General features: G+C 43.4%; 1 protein-coding gene across 3 annotated transcripts in view; it reads right to left on the bottom strand.

Moving 5' to 3' along the window:
* Positions 1-25030, bottom strand: part of GRIA3 (glutamate ionotropic receptor AMPA type subunit 3) — a 1208798-nt gene that overhangs the window by 1156639 nt on the left and 27129 nt on the right. The window lies entirely within an intron of this gene.

The raw sequence follows: 25030 nt of genomic DNA, 5'->3' as shown, positions 1-25030 counted from the left end.
GGTCTAGTTGCAGGCTGGCTGGCGGAAGAAGGAAGAGGAAGGATCGAGAGAGGATACAATGTGAGGCGGTGAGGTAAGTGGGGTTTTGAGGGGGTAGCTTATATGGGTTGGGGTAGTTTTCAAGGTTGGGGGTCTGGGTACTTTTCATGGCTGGGGGTGGAGAGTTTTAGGGCTCAGGGCAGGGGACAGGTAAGGGGCTGTTTTTGGGGCGAGGGGGCAGTTGGCCTGGGGCAGGGGGAGGTGGGGGTAGGTTTTAGTGGGTGGGGGATGATTTTAGGGCTCAGGGAGGTGGACTGGGATCAGAGTAGTTTGTTTGGGGCAAGGGGGCAGATTTTAAGGATCAGGATAGTGGGTTGAGGTAGTTTATAGGGCTGAGCGGATAAAATAGACTGCAGGAGGCCTGAATTTTAGGGCTCAGGGAAGGGTGCAGGAGTATGATCTTTACCACAAATGCCCCTTTGCCAATCATGTCTTTACCATGAAATTGCGTGGTGAAGGCATGTGTGGTAAAGACGCGGACCGCGTAGCTACAGCATGCATTGTTGAAGCAAGCGTTGTTCCATCATACAACCTTTCAGAGCACATATGGATGGACCATATGGCTTCTTGCCGAAGGCATGGTCAGAAGGAAGAACTTCAAAGATCAGGATGTCCAACAACGACGGGGCTGCTGTAATATCATTTACACAATGAACCAATGTTGTCTTGTTGTTGAGCTGTAAGAGAAGAGGGACTAGATAGAATATGTGCAAAGCTGAGCACGTGCATTGGCACAGCTATTAGTGGTGGAGCCCGTACAGTGGTATTGTGAGACGCAGTAGGAAGAAAACCCAGAGCTGCTGATGAGTTACTTCTCTGCTGTGTGGGCCCTTCACCACACAAATCCACAAAGACCAATTGGTCGGTCTGCAGTGCGCCCTTGACCACACTCCTTGACTATCTATTGCGTTCCTAGCAAACAGTTATGCAAATATATTGGAATATTCGTACCATAATTTGGAATAAACCGATTTCTTTAGTGTTGTAACATTGTTAATTTATTACACGACTCTGCTTTTTGTATTAAATCTAGTGCATAAAAAAGCTAATATACCACACGCTGAGTCAAAAAAGCAAAAAAAAACTTGCGGCTGAGCCATACTAAGACCCTACTAAGAGGTACCTTAACTGTCTCAAGATAAGTATGGCAGTCTTGCTAAGAATTTCTGTCTCTCTCTCACTTATTATTGTAATGTTCTGCCAAGAAAAGCAAATACCTAAACACACATTGTAATATTTAGCCAGTCTGTTCTCTTCTTACTGTTCCCTTCCCTGACCACGCGAGTAATAGCGAAATTTCTATAGTTTCAGTAGCAAGAGTAACACAAAATTACAGAAAATATGCTAATTACGCAGGAGTAATGTAGATTTCTTCTAGGCCTAAATGACATAGCACAAGAGCAGTTTTAGCCTGGACTTAATAAGACAGGAAACCAGAAGGCATTGCCATGTGACCAGTGAAGGTCCCCACATGGCTTTTGTGACCTGAGCCCAGAAACGTTTCAGAGACATCTCACTAGTGTGAACATACAAGTCCCGCATGTGCTTCCAGCTCGCCCATCTCTCAAGAGTATTATTTGAGGTGCAAAGAGGACTGCAGGGCTGGATGGAGGTATCTCATTCAGGCTTGGCTTTGTTCTCAATAGAGAATCTGTTGCACCATCTGGAGTTGCATTCATAGGACGGAAGAGGTCAGTGCAATGTGGGCCTTCCACCTCAGGCACACAAGACCACTGCATAAAAGGACAGGCTTCCTTGTTCAGCCTAAATATAGCCAATTATCAGGTGTGATCTCTAAGATAGCCATTTAATCACATCCCATGCTGCATGTGGCTCAGCAAACCTTACATTTTCACCAACATTAAAGTTCATATGTTTTGTTATTCTATATCATCTATCAAACTATAAACAACTTGATCACATAAGAATTCAAAGGAGATTGCAGAATGCTAGCTGACATATGAAAAGGGGGATTTCACATCTTTTGTCAACTGTAAAAAGGCTTATGGAGCCGGAGCAACCGAGAGACTTACTTATCCATAATTAAGGCATTCGGCAACCTAACACACAAACAGCTAGCAGCGAATACACATCTAACCGACTTTGAGAAATTAGGAAAAACATTAGACATCTTCAAAGGGGTAGTGTCCAAGATATATAAGTTTCTGACAGAAAGCACTAAACCATAAACATAGTTTTACAGGGAAAGATGGGAATATATATAAATACAGAAATAGCAGCGAAAGAATGGCTGGGCTACAGCAGAGCTGCAACGAGATTTGATAAACTTTGTAGATATTCAAGACCTCAAAAAGTTATATTCTGATACTTGACACCAGATAGACTGACAGACAAGGCTGTATATAGGCCCCTGTAGTCCTTGCAGTTCAGAGGGCTTCAACCCTTCAGAGGCCTTCAGGGAAGGCCGGCCGGCCCATTGGGGCTGAGGGATCTCGCCCCTCCACCTTCTGCCCCTCACGAACAGTGTCTGTCAGGCTGAACAAAGGTCAGCCTGACAGATACTGTTCATTTTCAGGTCAGGCAGCCAGGAGCCAGACATGCGCTAATGTGCATGCTCTTGGCTGCCTGAGCTGGACTTTGCTGGGCTGAGGAAGTCACAGCTCCTGTGAGCATGATGTTCTCAGCTTAGCAAAGGTCTCTGAGGCCCTTCCCTCACTGACGAGAGGTAGCGTCACTGATTGCCTCACATCTGGGTGCTTCAGTTTTAAGCCCTGAAAAGCCCAGGGTCGAGTGTCAATCAGTGACACTTCATCACAGAGTGCGTTGGGGTCAGCAGTCTCACTGACCCCATCCTACTCTGATGACATTGGGACTGCAGCCTTTCCTCATTGGCTGGCCTAAGGTCAGCCAATGAGGGAAGGCAGCAGTCCCAAGCCTCCTGGAACCTGCGAGGCAGAGCTGGCTGCAGGTAAGTGTGTGCTTTTCTTAAGTTAATGTTTGGTGCGTGTGAATGAATGAATGAAAAGGATCTTATCTTGCGCAGACTTAGCCCCAAGGGCGTCAAGGCGCCTAAATCAAATATATCAGCTAAGCCCCCTACAGTAACACTCAGCAGCATGCTCTCATTGGTAGGCCCTCTTAAAGAGACAGGTTTTAAGAGCTTTTTTAAATAGCTCAATTGTGGGAAGGGTTTTTATATCAAGAGGGATAGAATTCCAAAGCTGAGGGGCAACCACGGAAAACGCTCTGGCTCCCCATCTGGCTAGTTTGAAACGCGGAACAACCAATTGACAGAGTCCCGCAGACCGAAGGCCTCTTGTAGGGACGTAGCGCGTAAGGAGAGAGCCAATGGCACTGGAGGAACCTTCCGTCACAGCTCTGTAGGCTAAGCACAGAATTTTAAAAGAGATTCTGTGCTGCACCGGGAGCCAGTGGAGTTCTTTCCTAGCTGCAGTGGCAGAGGAGGTTTTAGGAAGGGCCAAGACAAAACGAGCTGCAGCGTTCTGCACAACCTGCAATCGATGCAAAAGGCTTTTATTGACTTCCGTATAAAGGGAATTGCAATAATCCAATCTCGATCCTACCAAGGCAACTGCAACCTGCTTACGAGCCTGAAGGGAAAGATACCCACGGATTTTATTGAGTATCCTAATCACACCCCAGCAAGTGGCCACGGTCCTGTTGACTTGGAGGGAAAGGGAAAGCGAGGTGTCGAAAATTACGCCAAGGTTTCTGGCAGATTGGGAGGGGGTGGGGCAGATGCCAAGAGAAGATGGCCACCACTCACTTGACCAAACATCTTGGTCCTTCCCAAAAATCAACACCTCCGTCTTTTCGCCGTTCAGTTTCAGGGAATTTATAGTCATCCAGTCTGCCACATACTGCATGCATACCCTGAAACAGGTGGCAGATGTCCTAACAGAAGAGTGAGCCAGTGACACCATGATCTGAGTGTCATCTGCATAGGATACCACCTCCATCCCCTGCGATCTTACTAGTCTTGCCAAGGGAGCCACATAGATGTTGAATAGGGTCGGACTTAAAGCCGACCCTTGTGGCACCCCACACTGCAATGACTTGGCAGGGGAGAGGTGGTTCCCCAGCATCACTCTCTGCTCCCTGTCCAACAGAAAAGAGTTGAGGAGACTCAGGGCCGTTCCCCTGACACCAACTTCCCTAAGCCGAGATGTCAGAATGGCCGGGGAGAGGGTGTCGAACGCGGCCGTGAGGTCCAACAAAACCAGGACCGTGGTTTGACCTGAGTCCACTTTAAGTCGGATGTTATTGACCACACAAGTGAGAGCGGACTCAGTGCTGTGGTGCTTTCTGAAGCCATGTTGCGTGTTGTCAAGGTATTTGGATGATTCAAGGAAGGAGGACAGATGAAAATTCAGATGCGCCTCAAGCATCTTGGCAGGGGCAGGGAGGAGGGAGATAGGCCTAAAGTTCTTCAATAAGGCCGGATCTAGGGGCGGCTTCTTGAGGAGCGGTTTTACAATCGCCTTCTTCCACACAGCAGGGAAGGAACCCTGAGTAATAGCCATGTTCATTACCTCAAGCATAGGAGGAAGAAGGCTATTCCTACACTCTTTAAGTTTTTTCAGAGGTAGGGGGTCCAGAGGGGAAGCAGATTTAGTCCTGTCAAGCAACAGGTTCAGTCCTTCCAGGGATAAAGATGGAAAATCCATAAGAAAGCAGGAGGGAACTGTACCTAAGGAATCAAGACTAGAAATAGCAGAACATACGCTTTGATCCAGGTCATGACAGTGAGCTTCCAAGGATAAGTGAATGCCAAGAATTTTATTGTGGAAGAAGTCAGAGATATTGTCGCAGAGTTCTTGCGAACTGACTACGGGGTCTGGGAGTTGCAGGGAGCATAAGGTGTCAGCAATTTTAAAAAGCTCCCTGGAGGAGGAGAGTGAGCTGGTAAGGTTGGAAAAATAGTCCTGCTTCACTATCACTACACTCCGTTTATACTCCCGCAGTGCGAACTTGTGAGCCTCCCGATCATTGGCGTCCCAAGATTTCCTCCAATTTCTCTCACTACTCCTACATCTCTGCCTCATGAGACGCAGCTGATCAGTAAACCAAGGTGCTGTAGGCTTTCGACGTGCGACATAGCGCAGAGAAGGAGGAGCAAGTTGTTCCACTGCCCTAGATATAGAATCCGTCAGGTGTTGAGCTGCCACCGCTACGTCTTTAGATGATAGAGATTCGGGGGTGGAGACAAGCGGGATAAGGGCCTCATCCGATATCGTCCTGAGGTTTCTCCTAAGGATAAATGGGGAAGTTCCCATATTAATAATCCCTAGGGCAGGAAGGGAAAGTTCTAATGGCACGGCACAGTGATCAGACCAAACCAGTGGTAACGGAGGGCCAGTAGAAATCCTGACGTCGTTGGAAAATACTCCGTCAAGTATGTGCCCAGCCTTATGGGTGGGACTACTCACAAGTTGGGCTAGGTCACATGCACCTAGAGAATCAACCAGCGATATTGTATCCTTTGAGTAGACCTCATCCAAGTGAAAATTAAAGTCACCCAAAATAGTGAAAGCCGTTTTCCCAAAGTAAGGTTCCAAGAGTGTCAATAGTTCAGAAGGGAAACTAGCTCTGGCACCGGGAGGCCTATAAATCAAAATACCAGTGAAAGAGGCTGATGGAGAGAGGGTAATACAAAAATATAGGGCTTCGAATCGATCTGACGGCGTCGATAGAGATTTAGTGCAGCAATAAAGAGAGGATTTAAGAAGGATGGCAATGCCACCTCCTCTGCGAAGGGATCTGTCCTGTCTATAAAGAGAATAACCATCAGGAATGGCCAGAATCAGGTAATGTCCTGAGGTATCGGAGGCCCAAGTCTCCGTGATAAACACCCAATCCGGCTGTCGCTCATCCACGAAATCGTGAAAGGCGACGTTGTGCTTAATAAGCGAACGGGCATTAATCAGAAAGCCAGATCTAGAGGGAGCATCAGGTTGTTTAAGCGGAAGAGAAGATGTTACACAACCAGTGCCGGAAAAAGCAAAAGGGGCCGTACAGGCCCTGCACCAATAATAGTGCAGGATCCCCTCAGGCGAATAACGATGTAGACAGGGCTGGGATACAGGTCTAAGTGACAGAAAATCAGATCTTGAATATCGCCTAGTTATCCTGTCAGGAGGGGAAGGAGTAGAAACAGAGTCCAGCCCGACCTGCAGCCCGTCCTCAGCGCGGACGGGCGCAGACGGGCTGAACTCTGGCGTAACTCCGGCTTCAGTACGGCGTCCCCGCTGCGCGTTACCGCTGCGCGCAGACATGGCTGCCTATATACTCGCCTTTAGACACAGAGCGGACTGGGACGCGCAAAATCTGCCCCTCCCCAGTATGGCCGCCGTCGAGACTGTGGAAAGGACCCGCGAAATGCGGTGTGTGCTTGTGTTATGAATATTTGGTAAAGAGTGTTGTGAATAGATGCATTTGTGAGTGTGTATGCATGTGTGTGTGGGAATGCATTGCTGTGAGTGTTATGTGTATGTGTGCGTGTGAGTCTGTCCCATCCACCACTCCCTCCAAAACTTACTGGCCGCCACTACCTCTGGGTCCCCTCATTCATGCCAAGGCAAATGTATATTTGTGAGATTTCGGAGACTCAGGGCCCCCTCTTTCCATTCTGCAGGGGTCGGGGGGGGCATCATTTCATGTTACACCACCAGGTACAGAAGAGTACCAGGCAGTGGTTAATTTGTAAAACAATAAGTGACAGGGTCCTTGTCAGTAGGACACAGTAGTTGCACCATCCATTGCCCCTGCCAGTACTGCCAATTTCAGTACCAACACAACTACTAATCTTCACACTCTTACAACTGTGACAATTCATACTATTCAAGGCATGCAAAGCTATAAGATTGGCTATGGTGACACGTATTATTGATTGGTAATGCATATTACATTAATAAACAGCTGTTGTTGAACTCATACCAACCTTTAGCAGACAGCGCCACCATCTGACACACTGTCACAAGTGCCGCTACTAAGAATTAAGTACCAGTGCCGAGCACCGGAAACCACTGGCTCAAATTAAGGACTAGTACCAGGAACTTGTCAGAGTCAATGTGAAGAAAGAGTGGACCCAATACATTACTGGTGGTCATGCCCAACATTGACAGAATTATGGAAAGATATATTCGCAGCAATTAAAGAGATGATGGGATTCCTGATCCCAGCAGACCCAGAGGTGACGGTGCTGAGAATGAAACCCAATATTTGTGAAAATATTCAACCAGAGAATGGGCACTGATCTTCCAAATGTTGATAGTGGTAAATAATAGTAATTGCCATTCTGCAACGGAACTGGAAAAAATACAAAAATCAAGCATTCGGTTCAAACAAATTGTGAATATATCATGGTCTCGTCTATTAAAGGGCTGCATGCTCAGCAAGCTGTAAACACATTCCTACTGTGTGGCAGGTGGCAATAGTAATGCTTTGTCCTTAAGTATCTCTTACTACCACAGTGACATTGCTGCATAGCACTGCATATGCCAGAGGTCACTATTGCCCAGTCCGAAGAATGCCTTTTAAGGTCATTGGAGGGATGGAAGGCTGTGCCAGCCCTTTGATGTTTTGAACATCTCTAGAGCACACACTTTCCTCCCTTTTCCAGCCATGAGGATTTTATCCAAAAGCACTAAGTACGCCAAATATCCCCCAAATTGTTTATGAAAACATGTTAGTGTAAAAAGGTTAGATAAACTAATTAAGGTTATAACGTTTATCTATTTTTGGGAATGTGCTTACCTTTCCTCGTCACCTCTAGTTAATTTTAGGATGGTAAAATGAATGTTCTGTGGCAGCACAATAACTACTGATTAACCATTTATTATGTAGCGTTCCTTATAAGGTCAGAAACAGTACTAGATGAGCCAGGTTGTTGTCTTCTGAGAGTTATGAATTTGACTTACACAACTGTAGTGCAGAGATAGGCACTACTCTGGAACATGTACGTGTGAGGGAGGGGCGGTGTAGGTTGGTAATGGAGGTTAAGGTGTATGTAGAGCAGTGGAGGGATGATCGGACAGCCGACCAATAAAGGGGAGGGGCATTATCCATGCTAGACGAAGGAAGCGGCAGCTCCTTTGCTAAGGCACCACACGACAGGAAAAACAAAATGATAATAACACTATGATATTATCATTTTGTTTTTCTGAAGGCTCTGAAGGTGCGGGCGGGGCTGCCCACAGAGAAGGGGGAGTGGTGAGGACTTTGTAAGTGCGGATGATGGTTCAGCTGGCCGTCTTGGGCCGGCCAAACTGTTTTGCGCACTTACCATGTTCCCCACCGGGCTGCATTGCACAGACTGGTTGGAGGATATTTACAGACTCAGAACCACGGCGCTCAGACCAATCACGACGCTGCTGTCATGCTGGTGACAACAGCATTGTCATTGGCTAGGGGAGTGCTCAACCGAAGAGGACAGAGGAGAAGCGGCAGCCAGCATGTAAGTGACTTTTTCTTTTTTCGTAACCCCCCACCCCACCACTACTGCCCTGTAGCAGCCGGTACTGGACTTGGAGCCCTTGTCAACCTTGCTACACTACTGGGCATGTGACACTGAACTAGCTTTACAGAAATAACACATGGGCACCACACTGCCTGGAATGAAAGGGAACCGAATATGAACCCTTTGCCAGAAAGGAAACAATTTTTAGTGTTGTTCTAACAGCTGACATTGGAAATCTCAAATGTCTGTGCATGGGAACTGCTTCTTCATTAACACGTCTTATTGCAAATCAACAAAAAGTGGCACTCTAGCATATAAACACAATTAGAACAATTAAGGCGATGCTAGGAAACGTCTTCACACATTTCTCAGCTTCGAAAACAAAGCACCATTGTGTACAACCTTAAAATGTGCTCCTGAAGAGCAGTGCGCAAATGGCTGGATGTGCCCACGCTGGGAAAGATGGCCAAATGTCTGTTCACTGTGATTGGCCTTGAACAGAACAATACAGGACGTTCATACTTGAACCAATTTGCTGATGAATGAAAATGTCAGATAATGGGACCTTGTCGACAGATTTATTCTAATAACCCAAAGAAAGATTGAACTGCATCTGCTATGAAATCTGTTAGAGGAAATATAATTTGCTAATCTTTAGCACTAGGAATTGCTGGTGCGTAAATATGTTCACTTCATACGAAAATTATCATAAACAAATAAGCAGAATGTCCGCAGGAGACATTGACATGCTGAGAATGTCCTCCTCAAAACGCGACAATGACGATGGTTGTGGCATGAAAAGAAGTCACCAGCATGTTAGTGCCTGCTGGTTGTATAAACACAGTAACCATTAATTTGCATTTTTCTTTAATTTATAAGGCATAACTAAATGTATCTAAAAAATATTGACAGTCATTATATTTTCTTTTGTTATTTAAAAAATATATCTTTATTGAGTATTTTAACAAACGATGCAGACATACCAATGTTTGTATTAGGTACATTCAAAGGTGCACAATGTGAACAAAGCCGAACATATCCACTTATCACAGGTATTCATGATTATGTAAGCGTCTGTCTAGGCTGCTCATCTGGTCACAAGTACTCTTAGAAAGCTCGGTTGGCTATAAATATCTACATATATCTGACAAGTTAGGCACCCCTCAAGTTAGGGTAAGTATGAACAGAACCAAACCTTGTGAAAAATGAACACAGACAAGTGGTTGGTGGTGGACCATCACCACTGGTTAATTGGCACAACAGCCTCCTCTCCGCTACCGCTGCTCTGGACGGACCACTACCTAATTACCATGACCATCTCAATCCCCCCCCAATCTCAGAGCACTGGAAAGCGATCCTATGTGCGGAGAAAATGGGACAATCTAACAGCGGACAAATTATGTCCAGCACTTCGCGCGACCCCCATACCCCTTACCTCAGATGCTAATTCCGATGCTGCTTCTCTGAACTTGTGGATAAGCAAAACAGTGGACTCTATAGCGCCGGCCAGTATTGCCACATCACGGAGAGAATCTCCCTCTGCACCGTGGTTCACCCCTGAACTCAAGGCCGAAAAAAGTCAATGTAAAAGACTGGAACGCCTCTGGCGAGCTAACTATTGCGACGCTGCCAAATCCAGCTATAAAAAAGCCCTTCATGCTCTACACTTATCTATTAAAAAAGCCAAGAAAAACTTCTTTGAGGCCTCCATCATACAGGCGGAACAATCAAGCAAAGAAGTATTCAAGATTGTTCAATCCTTTTTTAAGCCCAGAGCTATCGAGACGGATATCATCCCTTCAGTAAATCTCTGCGAATCCATTTCAGACTTTTTTGATACCAAAATTTTAAAAGTCTATGACACTTTCAGGGACCCTGAGCCGACATTAATGGATGAGCTAAGAGTCTCTGAGTGCCTCATTACCCCTTTAAATCAATTTCAGCCTATCTCCCTCTCTGAAGCAGTAAAAGAAATACAAAAATGTAAATCGGGAGGCCCGGACGATCCCTGCCCACCTAAACTGTGGAAACTAATGTCGGAAGCAATTGCAGTGCCCCTCCTACACATATGGAACACGTCCATTGCTACGGGCACGTTTCCGGACTGTTGGAAACAGGCCACACTTCTCCCGCTGAAAAAAAAACCCCAAGGCGCACCGGATGATCTGAACAATCTCCGACCCATCTCTCTCCTTGCAGCCCCCGGCAAAATGCTTGAAAAAATAATCCAGCGGCAGCTTAACAAATTTATTGAAGACAGCGGCGCCCTACATGAAACTCAGTCGGGCTTTAGGGCCGGTTTCAGCACCGAGACGGCCCTCATTGAGGTTGCCGAGTCTATCAGGTGGTCCTTAGATTCAGGGGCATCAGCTATGCTGGTGCTCCTGGATCTATCAGCTGCTTTCGATACTGTAGATCACAGCAGATTGCTGACCCGACTTAAGGACATAGGTATTGGAGACAAAGCTCTCAACTGGCTACTCTCCTACCTCACTAATCGCTCCCAGAAAGTGGCCTTGGGCCCCTTCTCTTCTGGACCAAAAAATCTCTGGTGTGGCGTCCCACAAGGGTCGGCACTCAGCCCCCTGCTGTTTAATGTATACTTGGCCCCACTCTTTACCTTGATTGCCAAATGGGGGGTCAAGGCAATATCCTACGCGGACGACACGCAATTAGTCTTCCCATACACAGACATGTCCGAGGCAGCATTTAGCAAAATCAGGGGCTGTCTGCAAGACGTGGCCAAGTGGATGAACACAAACAAACTAAAAATGAACGCGAGCAAAACGGAGGTGCTATTCTTTGGTAACCCCAAACATCCCCCTCCGGATCTGTGGTGGCCAACGGAAATGGGCCCTGCCCCATCTCCCAGCCCCCATGCAAAAAATCTAGGAGTAAAATGGGATGAGAAGTTGTCTTTCTTGCCGCATATACAACAGCTCACCACGGGCTGCCTGCATAAACTCAAAAATTTGCGGAAATTTCTGCCTCTGCTACCAGTCGAGTGCCGGAAAACGGTTGTTCACGCAACAATCACTTCTCGACTCGATTACTCTAATGGCCTCTATCTTGGTCTACCTAAATATGCGGTGCAACGCTTACAAATCGTGCAGAATGCGGCTGCGAGATTAATAAAACGGGTCCCTTTTAGGCAGCATATCTCTCCGCATCTGCACGAGCTGCACTGGCTACCAGTGGCAAGCAGAATTAAGTTCAAAGTGCTAACCCTGGCTTTCAGAGCGCTAAAAGGCACATGTCCAAACTATCTGAAACTCCGACTTCCCCGCTACCACCAAAAACGTGAGCTACGCTCAAACTCCCTACTCAAGCTAACTGTACCGCACATAAGGAAAGCGAGACTTGGAGGCAGGTCCTTTTCGGCCGGCACGGCGAAACTTTGGAATACCCTGCCTCCTGCCATCCAATCCGCCACGTCAGAAGCAAGCTTTAGGAAACTCCTAAAAACCTGGCTTTTTACGCAATAATCCTGCCCCCCTTCCTGACTACTTACTCTTGTTGTGGGACTCTCTAGCGCCGGGACACCTCCCCAGAGGTAGCTGTTCGCGCTCAATAAATTTCTGTATTATTATTATTATTATTATTATCAGGGGGCAAAGAGAGCAGTGTGAAACATGCATTTGGAATGAATGTGTGTGTGAAGGGGTACAATACAGGCGTACGTGGCAATGCACACATACACTTGATTTGGTTAGTTATTCGACTTATGTAACATCAGAGGTGGATTTCCACATAACATGAAGATCGATCTCAGTTGGTTCCTTTGTTAGCGTTGAGAGAATCTCATATCAGGTGGGTTGCAACGCTTATCAAACAAAAGCATGCTGTCCCCCCTTGTGCCCAGTTGCAGTCTCAGTCATTTCCAAATTTGCATGGGATGATGCAGCCAAAAGTACTTACACCACGTACACTGTTGATAGAAACTTGTTCCACTTTGGGTGTGTGTATGAGAGGCATTGCCAAGGCAATGACTCAAATGCTCCTGCAATTCCTCTACATATTCCCGAGGAGATCTCTCAGGCTTAAATGACAAATATTCATTTCATCAAAACCAGAGGGGGTGTGGGCACAACTGCTTTTGAGAAGTGCTTTGTAATTGTTCAAGATGTTTGGCCCCCATAAGGAAGGATACCTCAATGAGAACTGTCTAATTTGTTCTGAAAATTATTCTTCAGATCTTGGGTAAAATGTATTGGTAAGCAAACTTTCTGTAGCAGACAGGGGGCGTGCACCCCAAACAGTGCATGCAGCTATACTGTATTGCTTAGTGGAACTCTTAGGGTCCGATTCACAGAACTAACTTAAGACAAAATCCTAAACTTACTACTTTTGGTATTCACAGAAGTTAGGATTTTGTCTTAAGTTTGTCTTAAGACAGACGTAAGACAGACTTAAGACAGACTTAAGTTAGGATTGTGTCTTAGGTTAGTTCTGTGAATCGGCCCCCTTGTTCTTAAACAAAAAATTGCATGCTGCCTGAAATTCACCGACCTCCCTTGCTTATAACCAGGATAGTAAGATAAGTGACATGTGGTTTTCTGTACTCATCACTGACCTTTTATATTCTACTCCCTGTGAGGAGTACATGGCCGACTACAAATACTTTTGGAAGGCATATTGCAGTTGTGTTTCCGGGTCTAGAGTGCAAAGAGAAGTTGACAGATGAGCATCAATGATTGGGTTATAGCATCCATTTTGTGCTGGTTCACAAAACTGATATTTTGGATTCTAAGAGATTTTCTGCCAAAGGACTTCTTCTCCCTGGTAACTGAAGCTCACTCAACACTCTTCATAGTTATAAAAAAGAAAATCTTTGAAAAAATACACGGGTTGTAAAAAAACATATTTAAGTGAATCCCAAACATCCTCGTCAAACAATATACAGACCCAGAAGGATACATTATGTTTGTAATAAATCATAATAACTTGAGAAAAGGAGCTTTCTGATTGATGAAATGGCAGCTGGACCTGAGAGGTCCCAAAATGAGGAAAGGTTGCTACCACAGGCATCTGGTAGCAACTCTGTTGACTTTTTGACACAAATTCACCTTACTGATCTCCCTGTCTGCAGATAGTCTGGCAACATATCTTAGGACATTCTTATCAATTATATATGCATTGAGGTGATGTGGTGAGTTGGGTTTTTGTCCCTAGCTTATACAACATTGTGATTTGCATTGTAGGGATTCTGGTTATGATCTTGTAGCTAGACAGAGGCAAGTACTTTGAGTTTCCTCAAATTTTAGAATGAAGTCAGTAGCATCCCTACTGTCAGAGGCCAGGACCTCTTCATCAATTGCCAGCATTTACGGGCTGTTTCACAAGTCATTCTCCAAGAACCAAGGTATATTTATGATGTAATTACAGATACAACACCATCACTTGACAATGTTGCCCCAATTTGGATTACAGCAACATTGCATCATTTGATGTACCTTTCTAGGTCGAGCCTGGGAAGCGCTTGCGCTGCTCTGTGGAATTCTGTATAGGAGTTTGGAATTAAAGCCATGCTCACTCTCCACCCATATTTGTCATTGGCTTGTGTCATGGCCCTTCGTAAATGCTGGCTTCTGATTCGTTAATAGGCTTGTTAGTCCCTCCTTAGTATCGCCTTATCTTCATTTGTAATCTCACATGAGGACTTGCCCTTTCACTTCGGTTGTTACACGGTATGTCTTTTTTAGTCTGTAAGCACTACTTTCTATAATGAATTTCTCCTACTGCAGGCATGACATCCTTTCCTGCAACATTCAACGCGCAATGTGCGCTTTCAGTTTCCAAGCAGCCAGGACAATGGCGGCTGCTTCTTTGAAGTGAAGTGGGTCTCGCATTTACAAGAGGTTGAAATATTGGCATAGTAAATGACAATAGCTTTTATTTATGTGTTAATTAGAAAAACAGTTAAATAAAAGGCATTGTCATTTACAATGCCAATAGCCTAAACCCTCGCAAAAACAAGACCTATTGCATTTCAAATGTTTGTTTCATTTATTTTCAATCCTAAAGAAACGACCTGGGTTTGGAATGTCCAGATAGTATGCAGACCAGAAAAAGTGCTGAGACCAGTCCACCAGGATGATTTTCTAGAACACTTTACTTATGTTCATTGCTGCTCACACCGTGTTTTGTGAATAGTTATAGGTTTAATTTGATCTAGAATTTGCCATTCACATAACACACTTTGATTTATCTGGCACAGCATTTAATTCTATGTGAATGTTCTGCAACATTGTTAAATATTAAGATTTTTCACCAATAAATAACACATCATTGAGTAAACATTTTAATATCTCCTTCTGTAATTCCTTTCTTTCCTTTCTATGCCCCATCTAGGAATTCCCCATTCAGTGGGCTACCGCTTAATAGCTCTTGTGCACATTTTATAACTATGTAGGTGGCCATATAAATTATATTTTTAAGGCTAGCCACTTATTGGAATGCAGGATCTCAGCACTCCGGCATGGGTTCCTCGAACCATGCTGATTGTGGTGCCTGTGAACTGTGGATGGAGCCTAACTAACCCGAAATGGGAAGATGGAGTAGCAGTACACATGTGAATTCTGCAATTTCTGAGTTTTTCACTTTCGGCAACTGAGAGTATTCTGTGTTCCTTCTGACATTGATTTACAGAATGGCATCGCATTAGCCTGGAGCACTCAAATGCACCACAATTAACGAGTGGCATAAGATTGAAGCCTGAGAGCAAAAAGAAGAGGAAGAGAGATGATCTTGACTCTACTTTAGGGGCATAGGGGCACTACTGCTATCGAATGATGCACAGTGAGAGAACGGAAAGGTTCTCCAGTTTCCAGAACTCTCTGGTAGCGTAACTCAACAATGGGACGCACCAATTGACAAGAGAAAAAGTTGTTTAATGGGAAAGTTGAAGCATCTGTTCCATGCCCTGAAAAAACATTAAACTTTGGAAGGCTTTTTATTAACGTCTCAGTATTGACCTGCTAGCATGATCTTCTGCAGATGTACTTTATTTGCACATTCATACATTTTTCATAATACTTAATATTGTTTCATGGAATGTGAAGGGGTTGAGTAACCCTGTTTAAAGACAAAAACGTCTTACTCATTTGTCTACATTAAACATTTGCATTGCTTTAATGCAAGAAACACATTGTATTGAACATAAGTCTCTTACGCTTAAAAACAGTGGGGGGGTAATATTCATTTATCATGTGCTGCCTCTCACAAAGTAGTATTTCTGTTCTCTATCATAGGACAGAGAACAGAAATAAGTATCTCAGGCGCATGATAATAAAGGTTGTTGGCTCCTTCTAAACCTTAGAATTAATGCTTCTTGTTTAACCGTACTAAGGGGCCTATTATGATTGCGGTTTTTCCGCATCCTCCGGGCCGGCGGAAGCCACCGCCGGCACGGAGGATGCAGAAAAACCGCAGCGGACCCACCAAAGACCCACCGCCACATTAGGATGGCTGGTGGGTCCTGGTTTCCGTCCGCAGCTTTTCCGCCGCGGTTGGCTTACAACCGCGGCAGAAAAGCTCTAATGTGGTGGCGGTGTCTCTCAGACACCGTCTGCCATATTAGGAAGGGCTTTTAAAAATGCTTTTCCGCGGCGGGTTTTCCGCCGTGGAAAAGCATGTGTAACTTCACTGCGGGGCCCCGTTGCGGGCCCCCTAGGTGAAGGGGGGTGGGGGTGCACATGGGGGGTACCTATGGTACCCCCCTGCATTTGTATGCAGAAATCGGCAGGCACCGCACGGTGCCTGCCGCTTTCTGCATACAAATGCAATGTATGCATTTTTACCATTGCGGCGGATGCAGCTTGAAGCCGCACCCGCCGCAATGGTAAAAATAGAGGATGTGACCGCCAGGGTGGCGGTCACATCCTAATTGCACAGGAGGGAACTCCGCAGGCAATGCGGAGGTTCCCTCCTGCTCTATGGTGGCGGACGGACTCAGGTCCGTCCGCCATCATAATCGGCCCCATAATATTTATGGTCTTGTTTAATTTAGTCGATCTTTTTGGACATCTTGTAAACTTAAACCAATTGAGCATTCTAATAGCCATTTCATAGTAGCATGAGATTGCAGTCAAGACCTAGAAGCTTTTTGGGATACGAATTCCAAATTGAACTCTGATAAAACTTGCAAAGTTTTCCAGGCAGCTGTCATCTCTTGAGCTTTAATTGATACATGGAGAATTTGTAACCCTGAATTTAAAGGATTCCCTTTTCTTTCAACATTACATATGTCCCAAACAAGAATTGTTTTTATCTTTACCAGAAAGTCACTCATTTCGAATTTGATAAAATCTGAATTTGGAAATATTTTTGTATTAGGCCATGCTCCTTTCATTTCATAGTTCTATTCTATTATTCCATGTAAACAGAATAACAAATAAAGATTTAACAATTATTAATTATCAATTAAGAATTTTCATTGTAAACGTTCAACCTTCTGTTGCAGATGAATATATAAGTAGTGTATTTTAATGATACAATTGAACTTAATACCTTGAAGAGAGGCATCCTCCACTTTTTGTTTTCCTTATTTTGAAGACGTCACTAAATCTGATAATAATAATTTAAATTGGGCAGCCCAATTAAAATGTACCTCTTTGGATGAGATTAAGAACAACTTTAAAAATTCTCAAAGAAATCTAAAGCACCTATTCCTGATGGTTTAATTATTAATTTGTAATAACCTTTTATGGATATTACCACTATATAAATCTTTTTTTATAATTCAGAAGGATGTGGCACCTTTTTAGAAGTATTAATGGCACAAACTAGATAAAGATCATAGATATTGTAAAAGTGATATGACCATATCACTTTTTAAGGGTGATTATAAAATATATGTCAAGGTCTTAGGGTGTAGATTATAGTCACTTACACCTGTTCTTATTAAACTAGCCTAATCTGGGTTTGTTAATGCTAGCCTGGCTTCTGATAATGTGAGGATGCTTTTGAATGTCATCCTAAAAGCTCACTGCCTCGGCTCAACAGTAGAAGCAATAAAAAGGCTTATGATAGACTACAATGACGTTTTTATTTAAATCCCTTTCCTTGTTTGGGCTCAGTCCAAAATGTATTAGTATAGTTAAATTATTATACACTGGTCCCAAAGCTTGTATCTATGTAAATAATGGACTATCACTTTATTTTACTCTTCAACATCGAGCTTGCCAAGCCTGTGCTTTATCACCCTTAGTTTATATTTTAAGCTTAGAATCCTTTTTAGAGTGTATCATATGTTATTCTCATATTGCGGTTGTATTAATCAATGATGAAGAGGTCAAATTTCAGTGTATGCTGAAGATGGTCATCTCTATATTACTAACACAACTCACTCGTTGACATTTTTATGACTGAGAATAATTTGCACTCAAGCATCTCTGGATATATGTCATAGTCAACTAAGAGCAAAGTTCTACCACACAAATACATTTTGTTTACAGTATATGTTTAATGCTTCCAGTTTTTTTTATAAAATACATAGAAACCAACGTAGTTAGGTATATGGTGCTTGTAGTATTCCTTACATGACTGTATACTATAGAGAATAGATACACATTCCAAAGCTACTATTTGCTGTCCTTATTATACTCTTATACTTTCTATTTTCCTCCTTTCTATCTCCCTTTTTGTTCACCTATTATATATGTGCTTTTATTTGCAATTCACTTTTTTTGTTTGGTACAATTGGATCAGCATTCTAATCTGTCTAATTGTATTATACTTTAAAATATATATGTGAAAAGTACATATGCATAATTAAATTACAATGCTTTTCAAAGTAATATTATAAAGTTGACTCCGAAGATACATTATTATATATGTAATATTCAACTTAACAAATGTATAAGGTGTATACTCTTATTACATTTGTTTGTTTCCATTCTACTACTGTGAGAGCGCCTGCCCTTTAGAGCTCATTCTAAAAGTTCCAGGAACAAATCTTACTGGTGTGGTTTTACAACAAAAGACGTAGGACTGCATTTACAAAGAGTTACAATCTATGTCAGGGCTTGAAACATATTTCAGAAAGAGTAAATAATTTTGGGTTGAGCAAATTATACTGGATTTCGCGAAAGACACTACACAATGAACCACTCAAAATCTTGGAGTCTTGACCATGCTTATCCAATCAGCATGCTAATGGGAGCCAGGGTGGGTTACAGGTGCTTGCAAAATCACAAGAATGCATTGCTTTACCTGCAAGTCAAATGTTGCACACATCCCAGACTCCATTGCAATATGATAATATAAAACAAGACAGCATTGCAATATGATGATGTAAGGCCAACATCAATGCACTTTTAAACCAACTTTACATTTTCATAAAAACACAATAAAAATGTGGTTACACGTTTATCGTTTGCCCCATTTAGTAGTGCTTGAGGCAGACCGAGCTTCTGGGAGGACTAAGTTCAAAACTCTAGGCATAGAGGGACAGAGAAAGGTTTACACACATGCTTAAAGTCATGTATCTGAGCCACGCCCATGAGGCACTCTAGAGGGGAACGAAGAGTGTAATCAGCCGCTAACTAAAGGAATCAGACCGGTCTGGAAAGCATCCCAGTACAAACCTTCCTGATAGAGAGAGGTGGAGATTGGTGAGACTAAATACGATAGGCCTAACGAAACCAAAGCACCTTAACATTTGAGCAGTCATAGCCTGCTTTAGAGGTGATTTCTCAAGAATCATTCAGGATGAGTCTGATTAGCGACCCTGTGACTGAAATATATTGATAAGAAAATGTGAAGCAATAACTCATGATTCAGTGTGAGCACTGAATTTCTGAGTATTCAGAGACAGCACTATCTGGCTTTGATCTTACATTTATCACATGTTAAAACACCTCTCCAGTGGATTACCTTCGGTACTCAGTGCCATGGACCAGAATGTCAGCCTGCTTTTTACCAAGCCCAGTCAGCTGATGAATCCTACAGTTATTACTTCTAATGGACAATGTTGGCGATCTATCAGTTTTACTTAATTCTGAAAGCCATTTTGGCCTGTCTAGCATTAAGTGACAGTACTGTACATCAGACATCTACTTGGCAGTTGTACTGAGTGCAAACCAATGCAGTGATACCAAACAACACTGCACATTGCCTCATTTCTGAACCACCTTTGACAACCTATTCTTCAGATATGCGAGCAAGCTCAGGAAGTTTCAGGTTTCCCAAATTGACTTCTGCAAACATTTCTTTTCATGCAAACGTGCCCAAACAAATTGTGCATGTATTCAGATCCTCAAACCTAATTACTCCAATACAACGAATGTCAAATAACATAAACGAATTAGGATACATTTCAAAACATTATAGACACATTTGTGAAAATGGCATTCCCTACAAGCCAACCTTGAACAAGCATTAAAATAAAGAAAGTGCCTGACCCTGTAATAATTTCAAGGAAATCCTGAGCCGTCCCGCTAGGTAACTTTCACCTTGACGCCTTCTTGCAGAGTTGTAGAGACTGAGAAAGCATATCTGGAGAAAGGGCACACTGCAGGAGCCTTTTGCACCGAGACGACATGTCTGGAGGAAGGGCACTCTGTTGGAGCCCTTTCACTCTGAAAAGGCACTTCTGGAGGAAGGGCATGCTGCTGGAAGCCTTTGTACTGAGAACGCGTCTGGGGGAACGGCACTCTGTTGGAGCCGTCTAGATCCGAGAAGGCGCTTATTGTGGAATCAGTACTGCCAGAGACCTGTAGCACTGAGAAAACGTCTGCAGGAAGGGCACACTGCAGGAGCTACTTCAGTCTGAGAAGGCACTTCTGGAGGAAGGGCACTCTGTTGGAGCTGTCTAGATTAGTTGTTTGTCAGTACAACGCAAGCTTTTACCCCGCATACCATTACAACGCGGGGATTACAACGCAAGTTGTTACAACGACTTGCGTTGGGGGGCGCTGGATAGTAGAATAGTTTAATTTTCTATTCCAACTCCAGTCCCCGTGGATAGTAGGGAAGGTGTTGGATAGAAAATTAAACTATTCCCTATCCAACAGCACCCTCCAGCGAAAGTCGTTGTAACGACTTTCGTTGTAATCCCCGCGTTGTAATGGTAGTGGGGGGTAATAGTTGCGTCGTAAAGGATGTTCCCCTTCTAGATCAGAGAAGGCACTTCTGGAGCACCAGCACGCTGCTGGAACCCACCGAGAACAGATAGCTAGGGGAAGAGCACATGACTGGAATCTCTTGCACCGAGAACATAACAAGGTGCGTCTTGTGGCAAGTCTACCCGCTAGGGCCCTCTAGCACTGAGGAGACAAGTCAACCATAGTCTAATGAGAGAATGAGTTCAACCCTGCAAAGATTCAAATGAATGCCATGCTGTGCTGGACCCACACCCTGCTTTGCTCAAAGGAATAAAATTCAAAGCAGCCACAGAAAGCAGAACAAATATAAACACACTTCAATGTTTACTATTTCTTACTTTTCTGTGGCATTTAGGCTTACATTCACCTTCAGAGAAGCAATGAGTGGAGCCAGCATTGCATGGTTGCTTAACCCCTTGACCGCGGCGGTAATTCCTGCTCGTGACGGAACCACGCCGTCATGAGCCACGGGCGAGCTGTGCTCATGACGGCGTGGTTCCGTCACAACTCCGCAGTGTGGGCGGAGCGGCCGAGCATGACGGAACCATGCCGCCATGAGCACACACGCCGCCCGTGGCTCATGACGGCGTGGTTCCGTCATGAGCAGGGAAGGGGTTAAGTGGTTTCTGTGGAGAGACAGCCGGAGCTGCCCTGCTGCAGAAGCGAACAGGCATTTCTGCCCTTGCTGACAGTGTGCAACATCCACAGGGTCCAGTGTGACACAGCTCATGCAGCTCTACCTTGTTTGGGCAGAGGCGCTAATAGCCTCCCTGTCATCACCTGTTGGACAATAATGGCTGTAAATCACCCACTCTCTCTTTATGTGACCTCACTCATGGCTTGGGCTCATAATTGCAAGGATGGGTAATTAACAGATGTTATTGCTCAAAGATGCAGGTTATATAATAAAATTAATAACCTTTTAGAACTTTGTATCCCTGCACTTGCTTCTACCAGTCCATCAACATTTATGACCCATCAACTACCTACGTTCTCCACTGGGTCACTGTGACCATGTCATCCCCCATGCCTTCTCCTTTGTCCTTTTAACTTGTACAGGCCTCCCACGCTCCGTGCCCCACATCTAGCCGCAGGTTTACACAGGTTCCACTCTCTCCTTGCTTCTTTCTGACTCTTAGGTCATCATTACGAGTCAAGTGGAGCAGAATTGCCTCATGGGATATCGCTCCACCTGATTCCAAGTGGGTCAGCTTTTCTACAGATGGTTTCCAGGTGTATGCGAGCCAGACCTGCTTTTACCGTGCGGTAATTCTACACTGTAACATTTCATGGTGCTTTAAGTACAGCAGCAGCCAAGTCTCATTCCCTAATTTTTTCTGACAGTGTGAGCATACGCAGTTCCCTCTTGCCAGAAAACCTTTTCCCCTTCCCTTTCCTATTACCCTATCCTCATACATTTAATACATGTAAAGGAATGTGCACTAAACTCCATGTATTTGAGAATTCCTTGATTTTTACCTCACATGGGGTTTCACTTGTAATTGCACAACACTGGGGTGGATTTACTGCACGCTAACTGTACAATCACATGTCCACCTGTACCATGCAAGTCAGAATGAGAGGCATATTGCTTTCCTTCCTCTAGTCAGAACTTCTCTTAAATGTTGTGGGTTCATATGTGCATTGTATTCGCTGCCACTGAAATAATGAACAATGTTCATGTGCCAGAGGCTTTTTACAGGACCATCCTGGGAAATTTCCATTTCACTAAACTGCAGCAGGAGTCTCGGTGAATCTCTTTAATTAGCTTTGGTGATGGCCACAATTATCTACTGTTGTGTCGCTGTGTTTAGCATCAAAATGAAAATGTATTTTATTCTGCAGCACTATGGTGGCTGCATCTCACAAAATGCAACAACAAGTTTCGACTTGGGAAGGAATAACAAAAAAACACTAATCTATTTCGCCTTTTGGCTGGTTTGTGTCCTCACTTGGGGAGAGCCCGCGCGCCTACATTGTGTTAGCATCTGGAGCACGTTGCTCAGTACAAACAGGACTCAGAGGCTATTAATCAAAGGGACTCCACTGCTCTAGCCTCGGGCACTCCCACTTTTATTGGCTGATTTATGAATAGATGAAAACATGTGGGTTATAATTAAAGTGATCAGGCACGAGTCGATGCTCCTGGGCATAAAGCCACTCAACGCAAACAGAATATGGAAACAGATCAGCATCACAGGAGACAATGCTGCCATTAAGCGCGCCATTTTGTAAGAACAAGTATTGGTGAGAATAACACTACAACATGGCTGTTATTCTCACTCTGGAAATGATAATGTTCTAACCGCAAACCCAGACATCTTCCTAGGTACATCCTTCCGGCCACGCTCCATGCCAGCCTTAAAACGATCATCCACACAACGCGCTTTGTCCTCATGTTAAGCTTCTGATGTGAACTTTACCTGCTAAAAACATGCTGCAGGGCACGAAGAGCCGGGGAAGGCTCTTTCATCTGCTCTTTGGTGATGAACAGCGAGGAAGGACTATACTAAATTCCCCACATCTTAAGAGAATTACTTTAAAACTGGAAGGAAGCATTTTTATTTTTGTTATAAATATACTCATGCATAGCCAAAGTTGACTGTTATACTTCTAAGATGGGCAAATTGAGTGCCATTAAATTAATTAATAGTAACACGTTATTTACAGTGCTTAGAAAGGCATGTGTGGAACAAGAGACTATATAATAATATCAGTAATAATATTAATAATCATTATTATTGTATTATTTTCCTTGTGTTATTAATATTACTGTTGTTATTTTGTTGTTATTGTTATTATTAGTATTACTATTAGTACTATTATATAATTAAGGCTCCCGGTTTTATGTAATTTATTTTTCAACATTTCTGTCTGTATTTATCCATTTTTTTGTGCCCATATTATTGGCATTTATCCATATTTATTCTGTGTTTTGCGAATAAATGGAGCCGTAAAATGGTATATTTCCACGTTTATTTAACTGGTAAACATGTGCTCATACTTTGCTGCCACTCCCGTTTTAGCACATTAAGCAGGCAAATATAGTGAAACACTGCAACCACAGGTAAATAGCAGCATTATAAAACAAATATATGTGAATGTTTTAGGGAAATCTCAACCTGTTTTTTTAACTTCCCATGAAGTCTATCTGCTCAGCTGTTGTCCTGTAAATCACGAAAAACAGCATGGAGAGTTGCCCACAAGAAGCACAATTTTCTGTATATTTCCACTTTTAAAAATAAATACAGACAGGAAATACATTGTTTTCTGTCGGTATTTATCTGTATAAATCAGTAAAAATGGAAAACTGTGAGCTTTATATATAATTACTATTTACACCATCCAGCCACTTTCCAGGTGATCCATAATGCCGCGTGAAGGGCCAACATGTGTGACTCAGTATTATGTTTCATAACTGTATGTAAGACCAGAGGGAATTCCTCGAACATCGAGTGTAAAGTGGCAGTACAGTAAGACAGCTCGCCATGGCATCATCTCTGAAATGGTACAACTCTCGTGAGGGCTCACAACATGGGTACATTTGATAGCCTCCCCACTGCGACGTTCCTCTTTATCACGAAAGTGATGAGATGAGCGGTCTGGGAGATAGCCATTTTGTGATAGGCAGGTGAGGATTGTTTTCGCGAGCGCTGGAGAGACTGTAACACCTTCGCTAGCGAAATTGCAAGACAAAAATAACGTTATACCCAATTCTGTTTGTGATCAAGTTTCCCATATATAACACTATATTTTTTTTAATTTGATGAGAAAAGGAAACTTCTTGCAGGGGTGCCATTTTGTCCAGATTTAATGTTACACTAAACCAATTGCATGTCATGAAGTGCCTAAGGTAGATATGAACAAATAAATAAGGAAATCCATATTTATTGAGCATCATTTGCTTGCTTTTCTCTCTATGGTCATGTGATTGTCGCGCCAGACAAATTCCTCAATTTCATTACATTTTAATAACAGTGTTGGCTATTGGCGAGCCTTAGAGGATGCGGAAATTACCTCTGTTACCAACACCCATTTATCAATGTCTTGTAGTTGGGAATGTAAAAGTCCCAAATACATTATATTTTATAATATCATTTTATATGATATATTATAAAATATATTATATCAGTATAATATTAGAATGTTTGACGACCACTACCCCATCTGTTTTACAGCAATAGGTAAAGGTAACCATCCAGAAGCAAATGGAGGGAGAGGGCGACAATACAGTTTGACTAAAAGATAAAACCCCATCAACAGTTAGAAACAAAAGCAGAAACAATGAAGTATTGACAAGTGCCAGTAAATCTGGATCTAATTTGCTAACATATGGTGCATAAGCACATTGAGGCTGAACAAGAAATGAAACATTGCGAGTGTAGAAGACTCCTTTGCCACCGATACAGTTGTTTTTTGTTTCTATGTCAATTAATGGTTCGATGGC

Source organism: Lissotriton helveticus, chromosome 4_1, assembly GCF_964261635.1.
Source record: "Lissotriton helveticus chromosome 4_1, aLisHel1.1, whole genome shotgun sequence".
Lineage (NCBI taxonomy): Eukaryota > Metazoa > Chordata > Amphibia > Caudata > Salamandridae > Lissotriton > Lissotriton helveticus.
Note: the sequence above shows the minus strand (reverse complement) of the source record. Positions and strands in the feature narration are given on the sequence as shown.